Source organism: Macrotis lagotis, chromosome 6, assembly GCF_037893015.1.
Source record: "Macrotis lagotis isolate mMagLag1 chromosome 6, bilby.v1.9.chrom.fasta, whole genome shotgun sequence".
Classification (NCBI taxonomy): domain Eukaryota; kingdom Metazoa; phylum Chordata; class Mammalia; order Peramelemorphia; family Peramelidae; genus Macrotis; species Macrotis lagotis.
Genome location: NC_133663.1, coordinates 189,373,866 through 189,391,735, shown reverse-complemented (window position 1 = coordinate 189,391,735; position 17,870 = coordinate 189,373,866). Strand labels below are relative to the sequence as shown.

The following is a 17,870-nucleotide window of genomic DNA, read 5'->3' as shown; positions in this document are numbered from 1 at the left end:
GGGGTGGCTAGGTGGTGCAGTAGATAGAGCACTGGCCCTGGAGTCAGGAGTACCTGAGTTCAAATCCGGTCTCAGACATTTAATGATTACCTAGCTGTGTGGCCTTGGGCGAACCACTTAACCCCATTGCCTTGCAAAAAAACCCCCAAAAAACCCCAAAAACCTACTGAAAAATGGGTTGACAGAGCATAATGGTACCTCTGTAGAAACAGGGAAATAGAGGAGCTTGAGATATACCCATAGGACATTCAATTCAAAATGTTTCAAATGCTGTTGGACCAGAGCTCCAGAGAGAAGGACTTGATTTAAAGATCTGTAAGTCAGCTTCTTAGAGATAGTAACTAATTGAACCCTCAGGAGCTATTGAAATATGTGTTCTTTTTTATTTTTCCTTTTATTTCCCCTATTGAGTCCTCTTAACATTCGCTTCTCCAACCTCATTATTCCTTTGCCTTTTCCTTTCTTCTTTACTATTCTTTAATTGCTCACAATTGGGAATTTGAATGCAGTTCTTATTACACTTTAGAATAAAGTTTTATTTGTCTAGTCCTTATTTAACAAGATAAAAAGGTGAAAAAAATGAATTGAAAATTATATGTTTCTTTCTCTTGTCTCCAATACTAGTTTTTAGAGTAGGGACTGACTTGCGTTAATAGAGAGAATTTTCTAATTGGTAATTTCCTGTTTCCATTAAAATCAAAGAGAGATAGAGAAAATAAATAAATTCAAAAATTGTTCTTTAATTTAAATGATTTATAGTTGATTTAATTTTCTTAAGTTCTCTACCCCCTGTCTGCCAAAGATTACTCTGCCTCATGTATATTTGAATTATTCTATATTGTTTTCCTATTCTTAATGGATTTTTGAGGGTTTTGAATTTTTAAGGGGGAAAATAAAATGAATTTTTAAATAATGTGTGTAATAAATTGGTGAAAAGCAGTTTAAATGTGTTTGTCTCAAAATTAGTTTTTATTTTATTTATTTATTCATTTATTTTTTAGGTTTTTGCAAGGTAAATGGGGTTAAATGGCTTGCCAAAGACCACACAGCTAGGTAATTATTAAGTGTCTGAGGCCTGATTTGAACTCAGGTACTGCTGACTCCAGGGCCAGTTCTCTATCCACTGCACCACCTAGCTGCCCCTCAAAATTAGTTTTAAAGTGAGTGTTGCATACTTACTTCAGCAGTTAACACTGTGAATAGGTAGGAACTTTTTTTAATTGTTTTTTTGAATTTTACAATTATCCCCCCAATCTTGCTTCCCTCCCCCCTCCACAGAAGGCAGTCTGATAGTCTTTACATTGTTTTCATGCTATTCATTGATCAAAATTGAATGTTGAGAGAGAAATCATATCCTTAAGGAAAAAATAAAATATAAGAGCAAAATTACTTAATTTAAGATAACTTTTTTTAAAAAAATTAAAGGTAATAGTCTTTGTTCAAATTCCACAATTCCTTCTTTGGATACAGTTGGTATTTTCCATTGCAGATACCCCCAAAATTGTGCCTGATTGTTGCACCTGATGAAATAAGCAAGTCCATCAAGATTGATCATCTCCCCCATGTTGCTGTTAGGGTGTGTAATGTTCTTCTGGTTTGACTCATCTCACTCAACATCAGTTCATGCAAATCTTTCCAAGCTTCTCTGAATTCGCATCCCTCCTGGTTTCTAATAGAACAGTAATTTTCCGTAACTTACATATACCACAGTTTGTTTAGCCATTCCCCCATTGAAGGACATTCACTCAATTTCCAATTCTTTGCCACCACAAACAGGGCTGCTATGAATATTTTTGTACAAGTGATGTTTTTACCCTTTTTCATGTTCTCTTCAGGGTATAGACCCAGTAGTGGTATTGCTGGATCAAAGGGTATGCACATTTTTTATTGTCCTTTGGGCATAATTCCAAATTGCTCTGTAGAATGAGTTCACAGCTCCACCAGCAATGCATTAGTGTCCCAGATTTCCCACATCCCCCTTCCAGCGTTGATCATTGTCCTTTCTGGTCATATTGGTCAGTCTGAGAGGTGAGAGGTGGTACCTCAGAGATGCTTCAATTTGCATTTCTCTAATTAGTAATGATTTAGAGCAATTTTTCATATGACTATGGATCACTTGGATTTCCTCATCTGTAAATTGTCTTTGCATATCCTTTGACCATTTTTCAATTGGGGAATAGCTTGGATTTTTTTTTTTTATAAATTTAACTCGGTTCTCTATATATTTTAGAAATGAGTCCTTTGTCAGAAATACTAGTTGTAATCATTGTTTCCCAATGATCCTAGTTACAGTGATTTTGTTTGTGTAAAAGCTTTTTAATTTAATCAAAATTATCTAGTTTGTTTTTAATAATGTTCTTTATCTCTTCCTTGGTCATAAACTACTTCCCTTTCCATACATCTGACAGGTAAACTATTCCTTGAGCTCCTGGTTTGCTTATAATATTGTCTTATATGTCTAAATCCTGTACCCATTTTGATCTTATCTTGGTATAGGTTGTGAGATGTTGGTCTAATCCATGTTTCTGCCATACTAACTTCCAGTTTTTGAATGGGTAGGAACTTTACCCCAACAACTTGCTTTCTTTTCTTCAGTTCCAGTTAACTACAGTACTAGATGATTATGACTAAGGATGACTAATGGAACATTTTAATATTCTTTTCTTCAATCACACTAGAAGGGTTACTTTTCAAATGATATCCCCAAAGAGACATTACTAGGGAGAAAGCTTGGCAGAGTGAAAAGAGGATTGGATTGGAGTCTTATTCTTTCAAGGCTCAGTTCAAAAGCTGTTATTGTAGACATGTTAAACCAAGGGAAAACTCAAACCTTATCTGTGTGTTAGGAAGATGTCCACCTCAAGCATATGAAGACTTCTCCTGGCAGAATGAGTGAATTAAAATAATTTGTTCCAACTACTATGAAGGGGGTTCAAGGGGTTAAAGCACTGTGGAGTGCTTAGAATTGATTAGATATCAAAGACATCCTGGGTTTGGCAGTCATCTTAACTTTTGTCCTGCCACTGAAGATCAGTAATTTGAAAAGAGATACCGATGACTTTTTGCAGCTCTGCCTCACAACTCCAATTGACAGGCAAATCAAGACTTTTTATCCTGATGGCCATCGATCTTCTTCAAAAATGAAAGATGGGGGCGGCTAGGTGGTGCAGTGGATAAAGCACCGGCCTTGGAGTCTGGAGTACCTGGGTTCAAATCAGGTCTCAGACACTTAATAATTACCTAGCTCTGTGGCTTTGGGCAAGCCACTTAACCCCATTTGCCTTGTAAAAACCTAAAGAAAAAAAAAAAAAAGAAAAGAAAGACTAATAGCACCAACCTTCCAAAGGAAGTCATTCCCAATCCTCCTTAATTTTAGGATTCCCCCCCTGATGTCTCCCCCAGCATCTATGTAATATATCTCATTCATACATAGTTATGTACATTTTTTTCTCCCTTTTGAGATTTATCTCCTTTAGAGCAGGGACTTTTTTTTGGGGGGGGATGACCTTTTTTGTATCTTTAATGCTTCAACCTCCTACTTAAAGCTATACGTTAAGTATGTTTAACTTTTTGTTTTTGCTCAGTTTTGCTTTTCTATAAAAAAGAATTTAACTGAAGATAAAACAGTCCAGTCAAGAATCCTTTTAAAAACTTTTCTTTGACATAGGTTTGTGTCATGGAGGGATTGTACAGTGGACCCACAAATTAACTGTTATTTTAACAAATTCAGAATAATCCAGAGAATATGGATGTTGAGATGTGGACCTCTGCTTATTTGAACACCCCTTGAATAGTGTTTGTATCATAAAAGCATAGGATCCTTTGGGTTCTTAGGGTTAATTTAATCCAAGCTTTTCATTTTACAGATGAAAAAACAGGCTCAGAGAAGCAAAATTTAATTCAAACTCTTTGACTCTACATCTTTCATTCTTTCCACTGTTCTACATTGCCTCAGATTTAATCTGTTATTGTGGTTGAACTGAGAAACAAAAGGATATTACATTTTACAGAAGTAAATTTAGGAAATTGAGAAATTTCTTCTCGATAGAGTTGGGTTAGTATTATAGAAGGGAGAAACCATTTGGGGGTGTGGTGAGAAAGAGCATAAGGTGAAGTAATGTGTGGAAAATGAGTTTTGGAATAATTTGGGTGATTCTAGCAATGACTTAAGTGTGAAAACATAAAAATAAAATTACTTCATAGAAATAGTAATATGGCATATTTAGAGAATATAAATAAAATTATCCTTTATTTAATTGAAATAGTCTTTGTGTTTTTATAACAGTTCAACTTGGCTCAGGTTTTGGGAGAGAGAGAGATTTTATATTCATTGGACATTTGAATATGACTAAGCACTTGGGTTTGAGGAATCATAGGATCGCTGATTAAGAGTTGCAAAGGATGGACTCTAGAATGAACCTAAGTCCAATCCTCTTAGAAAAGAGGAAATTCTAACTTTGTTTAGCCATAATGTGATCTAAGACAACTCTGAAGGATAAAAGACTGTTATTTACCCCATAGAAAGAGCTGATGGTGACTGAAAATAGATTGAAGCATAATTTTTTAACTTTATTTTTCTTGAGGTTGCTTTTTTGTGGGGGGAGGCTATGTTTTCTTTCATAACAAATCTATTATGAAAATGTTTTGCAAGGCTAAACATTTATAACCTATATCACATTGTTTACTTTCTTAATGAGTCAGGAGGAAGGGAGAGAATTTGTAAGTCAAAGTTTTAAAAGTGAATGTAAAAAATTATTTTTACATGTAATGCAAGAAAAATGCAATACTAAACAAATAGTTAAAAAAAAAAGAGGAAGTATATCCAGGGAGGGTGACTTGCTTAAAATTGCATGGTACAGGGGGGCAGCTAAGTGGCACAGTGGATAGAGCACTGGCCCTGGAGTGAGGAGAACCTGAGTTCAAATCCAGCCTCAGACACTTAATAATTATCTAGCTGTGTGACCTTGGGCAAGTCCATTGTCTTAAGTAATTTTTTTTAAATTGCATGGTACATAATTATAAGTTTGCATAGTGCAAGTTAGACCACTTCAGGAAATTCTTTCTTCCTAACTGGAGTCAGGAAGATGAGTTCAAATTCAGTCTCAGATACTTACTAGCTGTGTTACCCCGGACAAGTTACTCAACCCTTTTTGCCTCAGTTTACTCTATAAAATCTATAAAATGATCTGGATAACAAAATGGCAAGCCACTTTGCTAAAAGAACCCCCCAAAAAAAGAATATGAAGAGTTGTACATAACCGAAATGAATGTACAACTATAGTAAAGAGTTAGAATTTAAAACCATATTCTCTGTCATCAGAACCATGTTTTTCTCACTATACCTTCTATAGAGAATGTAAATAAAATATCACCAGTATCTAAGATAGTTTAGAGTACCTAGAGCCTAAATTTAAAACAAATATATAATCAATTAAAATATTGTGGTAACCCTTAATAATTTAGTTTCCTGAGAGAAATAAGTATAGCAGTAGTAGTCACTAGAGGGCAGCGTTTCCAATAACATTGAACATGTACGTTTCAGGAATGGGCCTGTTAGTTTTTACTTAGCACCAAAAAAGTCTCTTACTTTCCAGTCTGGGGGACACCTCTTTATCTTTCCTCCTCCTCCTCCTCTTCTTTTCCTTCTTTCCTACTCTCTATGGATCATTGTCATCATTGTCATGAGCTACATGATGATATATTTCCAAAGTCATTGGAAAGGACTGCCAGAATCATCTATTTCATTCCCTCTGTTTTTCCAACACATTCAGATCAAATAGGACTACACTTTAATTTGGTTCAGGCCTTCTGGGAATGTTGTGTAATATGTACTGCATGTTTGATACCTTTGTCAGAAAGTACTCCTGATGAGAAAACACTTGGGGTCCTTATTTCAGGTAGGTTTGTTTTCCCTACATATTACTTGCGCAGTATCTGCTTTGAGAAATTTTCTAAATACTATTAACTTTTAAAACTTTTAAAAAAAAATTTGAGTGCCAATTTTTTCCCCTCCTTCCCCACCCCACTCCCACTTAAGCAGTTTGATAAAGTTTATACATGTGTAGTCATACAAAATTTTGTTTATTTTTTTGTTTTTAACTTTTAAGACCACTTATCTAGGGCAGCCCATGACTAATTCTTGTACTCTGGATAGCCCTTCAAATACTGAGATAGCTGTTATTTCCATGTTTGCCCTGCCCTACCCTCTTCTTAGGTCCCTACTTTCCCCTACCTCTTAGGAGACGTGGTAAAGAAAATCTTGGACCCAAAATAGGGAAGACCTAGGCCATATCCTGCTTCTAATACTTAATAACTGTGGTAACTTGGGCAATTGACTTAACTTGCCTCAGTTTCCTCAACTGTAAAATGGGAATAATAATAATAATAACAACAACAACAACACCTACTTCCCAAGGTTGTTGTGAGGATCAAATGAGATAATATTTGTAAAATCTGTAGTAACTGGACATAGCAGAGCTCTATAAATAATAATAATAATAATAATAATAATAATAATGATGATGATTATTATTATTATTGTCATCACCATTATTTTGAGACCTCTCCCCATTGTGTAGAATCCACACAAAGAAGTAAGAAATCCCCTCAAGAGCTTTTTTTTTCCAATTGGGGGAAAGGGACAGATATATTTAAAGATTAATAACAATAAAAAAAATAACAAAATGAGAAATGAATGGAAGCCACTATTCAAAGGAGATCTAATTTCATAGGTCTAGACAGGCTGATTTGTGAAGACTAGGCAACAAAACATTATTTCAATTATACAAACATAGTAAATGCCTTTTAAACAATAATAATTCAGATATTTCCAACAAAAAAGGTGATTATTTAGGATTTTTCTCTCCTAGTGATTAAATGCTTTCTCCTAATAATATTATTGAACCCACAAAAACTAATTATCCAACTGTACTTGCTTGAACTGGGAGTGGTATTTTTCCATTCATTCATGTTACTGATGATTATAAAGTGTTCATAATTTGGATTCAATATATATAGAGAAATTTTGGATAATAAAGAAATTATCATTTTTCAGTGAATAATTAAAAACATAAGTTTTTTAATGAAAACTTTCTTAGAACTTTTACCGAGGAGAACAGAGAAGTTTATTGGATAGATGGATACCATTCATTAAGTTATCATAAAGCTAATATCATAAAGTTATCATAAAGCTAAATCTGCTTTCATTTGTTTTTGGTCAATTACTTTTTAGTACTAACCTCAAGTAGCTTTTGAAGCTCTTATAATTAGATTTACAGTTAATTCCTGAATGAATCTGTGCACAAATTATCCATTGAATGGGCCATTTGACGATTCTAGCATGGAAAGTACCCATGCTTTTGTTTATGATTCCATGGTGACTAAAATTTCCTTATTACTTATTTGAATTAAGTTGATAATCCTTGAGAGTTGTCCAGGAGTAACACAAGTCCTTGCCACCTTAGTTCAGATTAATTTATCAAACCAGTGAGATAAGTACTTACCACAGAGAAGGGCAGTGAAGCAGACTTGTGTTTCCCTGAAGTGAGAAATTGCATAGTATTGGTCTAATGCTCTGGACAGCTTGGGTAGTTACCATGAAAGGTGTTGAGTCCTAGACAGAGAGAAAGAGAGGATCAAAGAAACCTGGATGGAGCAAAACTCTGCCTTAATTTCCTCAACTGTAAAATGGAGATTATAATAGTACCTACCTCCCCAAGTGGTTGTGAGGAAAAAATGAAATAATATATGTGAAGTGTCCAGCACATACCTGATACCTAGACGAAACTTAATAAATATTTATTCCCTTCCTTGCTTGTTCTTCCCCTTTCATGTAGGCATTGACATGAATAAAGAAAGGTGATTCTTTTTTTACTTTTGTTGTTATTCAGTTGGATCTGACTGATCCTATTTGGAGTTTTCTTGACAAAGATACAAAAGTGGTTTCCTTCTCCAGCTCATTTTTACTAATGAGGAATGGATACAGACAAGGTTAAGTGACTTGCTTAGGGTCACACAGCTATTGTATCTGAGTTCATTTTTGAACTCAGGTCCAGCAGGCTGTCCATTGATTCACTTTCTGTATAAAACTTCTGCTGCATATTCCTTTTGGGTACCCTCATGAAATGCATCTTTATACCACATTCTATTTAGGTAGTCAGAATAATAGAAAAGATATTAATCTCTAAGGAGCCACCTTTTTTTTTCTTTCATCCAGTCAGTTATATTGTTCAGCTCAGTCCTATTCTAGCAATACTGCAGTGAAGTGTTAGGTGAATGGTTTTAACATTCTGGAATTAGGAGTTTTTCTTCTTAGCCTGCCAAATGGAGCCCAGTGGTTCTGGGCTCGGATGTTACAATCTGGTAGCTGTACCAAAGCATATTTAAACAAGAATTAATTTAATTTGGGACTTGGGGGGTGGAACTTTAGCTGCAAAACCAGGATCCTCATAAAATTGCTACTCAATAACTCCCTTGTTTTCAATCCAGACAGAAAAACAGAGATAAAATTACTGTCCTCTTGACTCCAGATTCTCTGTCTGTAAATGGTCATGATAGCATAATTAAATAAGTCCAAGACTTCTGATTCAATTCAGACTGATTCCTGCCTGAATTGAAGGTGCTTAGGATCAGAGGATGGCTAGAATGTGCAATGGATGGAGCACTGGACTTGAAAGGAAGAAGACTTATTTTCCTAAGTTTTTAACTAATCTCAAACACTAACTAGTTGTGTCAGTCTGGACAAGTCACTTCACCCTGTTTGCCTCAGTTTCTTCATCTGTTAAATGAGCTGGAGAAGGAAATGGCAAACAACTCCAATATCTTTGCCAAGAAAATCCCAAATGGGTTTATAGACAGTTGGATACAACTGAAACGACTGAACAGCAGGATCAGAGGATCATAGACTCTTATAGATGTAGAGATGAAAGGGAGCTTCAGAAGACATCTAGTCATTTTACAGAAGAAACAGGAAAAACTAGTGACTTGTTCAAGGCCTTTTAGGAAGGAAGTGTTACAGAGGCAATTTGAACTCAAATCTTCTGGTTTCAACTTCAACTCTGTTTCCATTGCACTGAATGGCTATTTATCCAACAGATCAGGGTCAGCCTGATCTCTGACCCATCTACCTACCAAATCAAAAGCTTGAAATTCATTTGAAATTCTATGCTTGTGCTTGAGCTAAAGGGAAAAGAAAATGATGTTCAAATGCAAATCCACTCCTCAAAAATTATGAATGAACCTTTCAAGAGTAGCTTATTACTTCAGGGAAATTTCTTTCCCCTAAGCTCAGCTAACATAAAACCAGAAGAATGTGCTAGGTAATAGAGTATAAAGAGCATTGGTCCTGGAGTCATGAAGACTTCAGTTCAAATCCCAACTCAGAAACTTATTAGCTGTATGACCTTGGGCAGGTTCCTCAACTTCTGTTCACCTTATTATCCTCAATCATGAAATGGAAATAATAATATCACCTACTTCCCATAGTTGTCTTGAGTATCAAATAAGGTAATATTTATAAACAGTTTCTGACAAAATGGTAGGTGTTTAATTCCATAAATATTCTAATTCATTATTTTACTTATGCTCTGGGTTAGTAGTGGTACCCTCCAAAGTGAGGGGAATTCCTGATAAAGAACCCTAGAACCTGATTTTCAAGTGTCAATAATGGAGAATCCTGGGAGAAGGGAGGAACTTTTAATATAGACTGGATGTAATCTTTGTGAATGAATGTGTCTTGAGGAATGGGATAAGGGAAGGAGACAAAGTGTACTAAGAATAAAAGATATATGATTTCAATAACTGATCTAGGCCTAACTCACCTCCATGGAATCCATTTCGATCTAGTTATGGGGCTCGTTTTTCTCTGACCTGAACATTCAGAATGATCTCCACTTCTATAATGAAATTAAAGAATTCCCAGATATTTCTCTGAAGGACTGGTGAAAGTTTTCACATGTAGAACTAGTCAGATGCTTCTCCATTGACTTCTTCTGTTCCCTATTTGTGCTAAATATTTACTCTTGGTATTTTAATCTCAGACTGTGAAAGGTTCTTTATTCAACTATTCCAGTTGAATTTGGCAGGAATCCATTCTACCATTCGAGTTGCTGTTGTTACTAGTCTTGTAACCGGATTTTTTTTTTAATCTCTCAGTCTCAGATATGTTCCATTCTAATTTTTATCCTTTACCAACAGTTTGCCTCTAAAATTTTCTGATTCAGTATTCTTCCACTGAGTAGCTGTTAAATACTTTTCCTCCCTTTGTCTAGGTTTTTTTTTTAAGACTTATTCATGCTTTTTGTTTGTATAACACATTCCTTTCCCTGTGTATCTCCCCTCAGTGAACCCTTCCTTGTGTCAGAGAAAAGGAAAAAAAAAACAATTAAACAAAACCAACCAATTGGTAAGTCAGTAAACATTTGCTATATGCCAGACAGATGGTATGCTAAATACCAAGGATACAAAAAAGGCAAAAACATGGTCCCTCTCCCTAAGGAGCTCACAAGGCTATTATACCTGACAACCTGTGGCATCCCTCTCTTCTCTTCTATACCAAGAAGAAGAGGGAAGGTGTTTGGTACAACAAACATTTTAAAATCCCTTCTATGTGAAGGCATCAGAGAAATGATACAAAATGATACAAAAAAATGCAAAACAACTAAACTGTCTCAGTCATCATAAGTAAATACAAAGAGTGTGTGTGTGTGTGTGTATGAGTATATACAAAAGCATATATTTTACATATACAGATATAATAAACATAATTTCAGAAGGATAAAGAAACTAGTGACAACTGAGTAGTTGGGAGAGATAGCTAAGGGAAATCTGGAAGGGTCTAATAAGAACTCGATAGCTTAGTGGATAGAATGCTGGGCATGGGGTCAGGAAGACTCTTCTTCCTAAGTTCAAAGTTGGTCTTGGACTCTTAGAAGCTGTGTGGCCTTGGACAAGTGGCTTAACTCTGGTTGTCTCAGTTTCTGAATCTGTAAAATGAGCTGGAGAAGGAAATGGCAAACTACTCCAGTATGTTTTTTGATAAGAATACTCCAAATGGGCTCATGAAGAATCAGAGAGGACTGAAAATGACTGAAGACCAAAAATAGAGATGACCCCTGTACTGAACCTTGAAGGGAGTTAGGAGTTCTGAGAGGTAGAGGTAAGGATGGAAAGACTTTCAGGTATCTGGGAGAGCCTTGGCAAAATTTGAAGACAAGAGAGACTGTTACATAGAAGGATGAGAAAACTGGGCAGTTCAGTTGCACTTAAATGTAAAATGTGGAATAAGCAGTAATAAGTTTGAGAAGATAGACTAGAGGCATATTATGAAGGACTTTAAATATCAAACAGAAGTGTTTGTGTTTTATTATAGAGGTAGCAGAGAGCCATTAAAAGACTCAGAAGACAAATAGTTCAGCCCCCTTAATTAACAAACGAGGAAACTGAGATCTAGCCAGATCTGTATTTAGAAATGGCTGTCTTGGGGGCGGCTAGGTGGCACAGTGGATAGAGCACCAGCCCTGGAGTCAGGAATACCTGGGTTCAAATCCAGTCTCAGACACTTAATAATTACCTAGCTATGTGGCCTTGGGCAAGCCACTTAACCCCATTTGCCTTGTAAAATCCTAAAAAAAAATGCTGTCTATTGTGGTAGAAAATAACATCCACATCCAGAAAGAACTATGGAGTCTGAATGCAGACCAAAACATGCTATTTTCACTTTCTTACATTTATTTTTTGTTTCTTTTTTCTCAAGGATTTTTCCCTTTTGTTTTGATTCTTCTTTCACAACATGATTAATATGAAAATGTTTAACATGATTACATGTTATAACCTATATCAGATTGTTTGCAGTAGTTGGGAGGGATAAGGGAAAGGATAACTATCTTTACATGTAATAGGAAAATAATAAAATCCAAATTTAAAAAGTACAGTGTAGTAGCTATATTTCATCAAAGGTAGCATATCATAGTAAATAGAGTTAGGAGGACCTGGGTTTGGATCTTATTTTGAATCATTTTCACCTGTATCATACTGGTCAAAATAAAATTGCACCTCCCCAAGACTGTTTCTTCAGTTATAAAATACAAATGGTAACATCACCTATCTCCCAGAGCTGTTGGGGAGATCAAATGAGATAATGCATGTACATAGCCTTGTATATTTTATACATGAATAGCATCTATTGCTTTCAACAGTTTTTCTCCAGAGTTAAGACTGTTTGTTACATTTAGTCAGAAATTTGCTGCCTTGTAATATTGTTTCCATATAGTCTGTTATATTTATGTATAGTATTCTCCTGGTTCTAACACTATCCTATGTCAGTTTATTCTGATTTCAGAATAGCTTATATTCATTTCTTAAAGTGCAGTAATATTCTACTACTTTTGTAACTTAGGCTTGGCACACTCCCAGAGGAGACATTTCCATGATGGTAATGGTATGCCTGGAAAGGCAATTTAGAAGCAGTAGGCAGAATCCTGTACCATCCTGACTTAGCTAATCACTAGCTAAGATGTGACTCTGGGCAAATCATTTAATCTCTCTGTGCCTTAGTTTCCTGATTAGTAAAATGGAGAAGCCTCTCAAGCCTTCTTTAGCTGTAAATCTATAATTCTGGGAAACTTGGTAGATTCCAGGTATCTGCTTTAGGACTGAGCAGGCTCCTCAGAATTCCTCAGGGACTTGTGATAATTTATTGTTCTTAAGGGAGTTTGGGGAAAAGAACTCAAGGACAGTCATACTAGAGAAAACTAGTATTTGGAGAGAACTTTGTATAGGACCATTTGACCTAGCATCTAAGTAATTAGTACTTCCCCCCCAAATTTCCTTGGAGAACAAGCCAAATCTGAATTATGCATTTATGCTTGATTTGTTCAGTTATTTCCTCAAATGATACCTACTTTTTTGTTTTGTTTATTTTTGCTACCTCTAAAAGCTATTTGTCCTTCATTTCACTAGTTAGTGAGGAGGGATGCTTTCAAAATTTTCTGTAAGAGCTTTTGGTGATATATCACTGAGGACCAAGATGAGAAATATATAAGGCTTGAGAAGGAAGCAGTGGAAAGAACACTCACAGAAGATCTGAGTTTGAATTCTGACCTTGCAATTTACTGCATTTGGGATGTTGACCCAGACATTTAATTTTTTTATACTTCATTTTCTGCATCTGTAAAATCTGATGATTAGACTAGATAATTTGAGGTCCTTTCCAACTGTCTTATCTATTATCCTGTGTGTTAGTAAGAGAAATATGAAGTATTTATCCTTTCTTGTATCTCAAGTACTTAGCACATTACCTATTGTAGATTAATTTTCAGAAATAGTTTTCTTTCCCCATAGTTTTCTGAAAGTTATTGGCTTAATAAACCACATGGGGGCAGAAATAGCACTTGGAAAGTTAGCTAACTTAAAAAAAAATGATCCTTCAAGAATGATTGAAATTAGAAGGGAGCAAACTGTAATGTTGAGTTTTCCCCTGAGACTATTTAATAGCATTTTTTTTTTTTAGGTTTTTGCAAGGCAAAGGGGGTTAAGTGGCTTGCCCAAGGCTACACAGCTAGGTAATTATTAAGTGTCTGAGACCAGATTTGAACCCAGGTACTCCTGACTTCAAGGCTGGTCCTTTATCCACTATGCCACCTAGCTGCCCAATAGCATTTTTTAAAAAAGCATATCCTTTGCCTAGTCTTTTTTTTTAAATTGCAGTACAATGTTGTTCTAGCCCGTCATTACAAGATATGGGTTCAGTCAGTAGTTAATTATCATGGTGAGCAAAAGAAATATAGGATCAAATAAGAGTGAAGGATCCTGGACCTATGGGGCTTATGGTGACTATTCAGGTATTGAAATAAACTGGACCTTGAAAGAAATAAAAATTACATTTTTTGAATTTCACAGTAGGGATTGGTATTCCCATTTTACAAAATGGGACTCAGACCACCAGTCACTGTCATTAGCTAAATTCAAACTCAAGTTTTCCTAAATAGAATCTAATGCTCTTTAAAACGTGTCATACAGTCTTCTACATAAATAGTAAGTAACATCGATTATGGAAGCATAAGTTTCCATCTTACGCTACTAGAGTTGTCTTGGTACTGTTTCCCTGAGAATGCCCTCATTAAGAATTTTGTCTCTATCCAATTCAAAAATATTTTATATGTGAGTCTATAATCAGCAGGATAATAATAATATTTTCTAGGACAATTTTCAGTAGGATAATAATAATAAAAACATTTTCAATAGGATAATAATAAGATGATGTTAGTAGTTAGCACTTAAAGAGAGCTTTTTAAGATTTGCACACTTTATATGTAAGTCCTTGTTGGTGTTATAATTCCCATTTTACTGATGAGGAAACAAGGCACAGAATGTCTAGGATTACATAGGTAGGAAGCATTTGAGACAATATTCAAACTTAAGTCCTGATTCTGAGTCCTAGATTCTGTCCACTTTGCCATCTAGTTTCCTAGAGAGTTAAGTGTTAGGGAAAGGAGGGTAAAGATCAGGTATTTAAATAGTGCTAATCATGTGCCAGACTCTCTATGAAGTATTATTATTTCATTTGATCATATTATAAAAGTAATTATGAAAGTATTACAGAGTACAGCAATAGTTGTAAAGTTATTTATTCATTTATTTGATTGATAATGATTTATCCTAGGTTAGGTCTTTATCCTGGATCTTTTAGCAAGGTTGTTTTGTTTTTAATTACTTCACAAGACTATAGAGAAGGAATAGTAAAAGGAACAAGGATCATTCAACTTAGATAGTTGTGTCACTTAGTAATGGTCTTCTGGGTTACTGTTGCTGTTCATTCCTTTTCAGTTATGTTCAAATCTTTGTTCCCCATTTGAGGTTTTCTTGGCAAAGATAATATAGTGGTTTGCCATTTCCTTCTCATTTTATAGATGAGGAAACTGAGGTAAACAGGATTAAGTGACTTGCTATAGGGTCACTCAACAAGTAAGTGTCTGAGGCCAGATGTGAACTCATGAAAATAACTCTTCCTGATCCAGATCAACCTGGCTGCCCTCATCTGAGTTATATTGGGCTACAAAAGGATGGGGGGCGGGGAGTAGGAGGCAGTTCAGTCAATCTTTTTTTCAGTCATGTCCACTTCTTCATGACCTCATCTGGGGTTTTCTTAACAGTTTGGAGTGGTTTGCTGTCTCCTTCTCTAGCTCATGTTAGAGATGAGGAACTGAGACATAGAGAGGTTATAAGTAGGCAAGCCTTGTCTAGGGTCACACAGCTAATAAATGTCTAAGAATGAATTCGAACTTATGAAGCTGTTTTCCTGATTCCAAGCCCCGTGCTCTATCCACTGGGCCACCTAGCAACCCCAAGATGTAGGTGATATTATTGTTTGTCCTTAGAAGAAGACCCTGACATCAGGGAGGTGATGCCATGAGAAGTACAAGAATTGAATTTGAGTGAGGGGGGGCTGTGATGGGTTCCCTTTATTTTCTCTTCTGGAGTCATCCAGAATATGAATCAGGATGACTAGCCATGACTCTGCATGCAAAGCAATCAGGATTAAAAGAATTGCTCAAGGTCACACAGCTAGCAAGTATCAAATGTCTATGGTCACATTTGAACTTAGTTTTTCCAGCTCCAGGGTTAGTGCTTTGTCCACTGAACCCCCATCATCAGGAGGTAGGTAGAGGAGGGAAGAAAGAGTGGTAAAATGAAAAAGAATGGTAGATGAGGATTACAAGAACATGGGTTTAAATACTTCTCCCTGTTTGATTTTAAGCCAATCACTTCTCTTTGGGCCACACCTCATCTGTAAAATAAGAAAACTGAACTAGATGGTGGTGGTGGTCTGTTGGATCCTTTATAATTCTAATCTGTGATCACAATGGACCTGCCTCTGCCTTTCTACCCAGGAGTTAGAGGTAATGTTTGCTTTTAGTTTTATCTCATTCTTTGCTAACTCTGTCTTCAAAACATTATTTGCCCAGAAAATATGACTAAAATGACTGTTTGCAAGTCTCTCACTATAAAGGGTTCAAGAGCTATATAAAGGCTAGATATTATTGTTGTTATTATTTTAGTAATATTGTCTTTCGAAGCTGTGGATCTCTGTAGCTTCTACTGCTTCTTTTGGCTGGCATTATCTCTATAGTTGCCATGGAAGTACTTTGAAAAGGACAATTAATTTAGAAGCAAACATCTGGCCTTGGTAGTTAGAATTCTTGGAAACATTTGTGAATATTCAGATACAGCCTCCATGGAAACCATGCAGACATGGTTATCTGAATCCAACCAGATGACCTCAGAAAAATCAAGATTTCTGTTAATTTGAAGGTCATCAGTTTGACTACTTTTCTTTCATTGTTAGATCATTATGAGAAAATTAGCCAAAGAGACCTATTATAACTACGTTAGAAATGTTCAAAAGTGCTTGTTTTTCCTAATCATAAAAAACTGTATGTGCTGTTATTTTTAATTGCATCTTTTTTTTGTAAATGAAGAGACTCCTTATCTCCTCACCTCTTTTCCCTTCATTGAGAAAACAAGAAAAGCCCAACTACTATTATAATTTAGATGTCATCCTTGTGAGAGGCCATGATAGTCTTTTCTGTATCATTCCCATTTTAGCATATGTACTAAGTCATCAATTCCATATATTTATTTATATAACATATGTTAGAAAGTAAAGAAGCAAATGGGCACCAAATTGCCATTTGGAAGGGCAAAGACAAGTACCAAATGGAAATGGCATTGATTTACAATGTGCTTATCCAGTATGTCTGTGGAAATGCCCAAGGGACCTGGGAGAGAGAGAGGCTTTTAGTTGTTAGGGCTAAACTCTGCTCTACTGGTTACTGAAGCTGTGAATATTCAAACACAACTTCTGGTTTATCATTCATTTTTGGAGTTTCTTTGGAAAGGGTGTATGTGTGTGTGTGTGTGTGTGTGTGTGTGTGTGTGTCTGTGTGTCTGTGTATGATGAGGGTGGGGATTGGGATGATTCCTAGATTATGAACTATGGAATAATAGAATCTCTCATTTTGATAAGACCTTAGAGAGATCATCCAATTCACCTTTACCTTAAGTAAAAATCCCTGCACTAATGATGCTAGTTAACGTTTGTATATTGCTTTAATACTAGCCAAACTCTTTTTATATTCTAACTCAATTATTGTTGTTTATAGAAAGTAGGGGGTGATATGGTAGGAATGAAAGCTGAAACTTTGGGAAGATCCCAATATATTATCTATCAAGAGACCTTAATTTTGGTCTCTTCTGTGTGACCACATGTTATTTGAGACTACTGAATTGGTCCCCTTATCCAGAAAACTGGGTGAGAAGAAATAATTTGTGCAAACATTATTTAAAAGCTCTTCTGTTGTTTTGAAAATGTGTTTTAGAAGGTCCTGAGAAAAGCAAAGAAATAGTAAAAATTATCTCAAGAGATCTCGGTCCTGAAAAAGAAGAGTTGAAGTAAAGTTTATAAAATGTATATCTTGTCTGTTTTTTTTTTAGGTTTTTTGCAAGGCAAATGGGGTTAAGTGGCTTGCCCAAGGCCACATAGCTAGGTAATTATAAGTGTCTGAGATCAGATTTGAACCCAGGTACTCCTGACTCCGAGGCTGGTGCTTTATCCACTACACCACCTAGCCACCCCTATCTTGTCTTCATTAGAAAGGAAGAAATGAATATAGAAGTGAAGACTAAGGGACTGTGGAGACCTGAACTTGGAATTGGGAAATAGGTGAAGAAAATCCATCTGTTGCAAAACTACAATGATCAAATGGTGACAAAGTCCTCAAGGTGCTATATATTTCAATCCCTAGAAACTTCATCTTCAATTAATTAAGTTCAAGTAATAATTAAGTTAGTCAGAAATAACAATCTAATTTGAT

General features: G+C 35.7%; 1 protein-coding gene and 1 non-coding gene across 3 annotated transcripts in view; one reads left to right on the top strand and one right to left on the bottom strand.

Moving 5' to 3' along the window:
• Positions 1 to 17,870, top strand: part of LIMS1 (LIM zinc finger domain containing 1) — a 215,405-nt gene that overhangs the window by 94,521 nt on the left and 103,014 nt on the right. The gene's annotated exons all lie outside the window — the stretch shown is intronic.
• On the bottom strand, positions 16,520 to 16,625 carry LOC141492388 (U6 spliceosomal RNA). Its single transcript, XR_012469872.1, has one exon. It is a non-coding gene; the product is annotated as a U6 spliceosomal RNA (small nuclear RNA).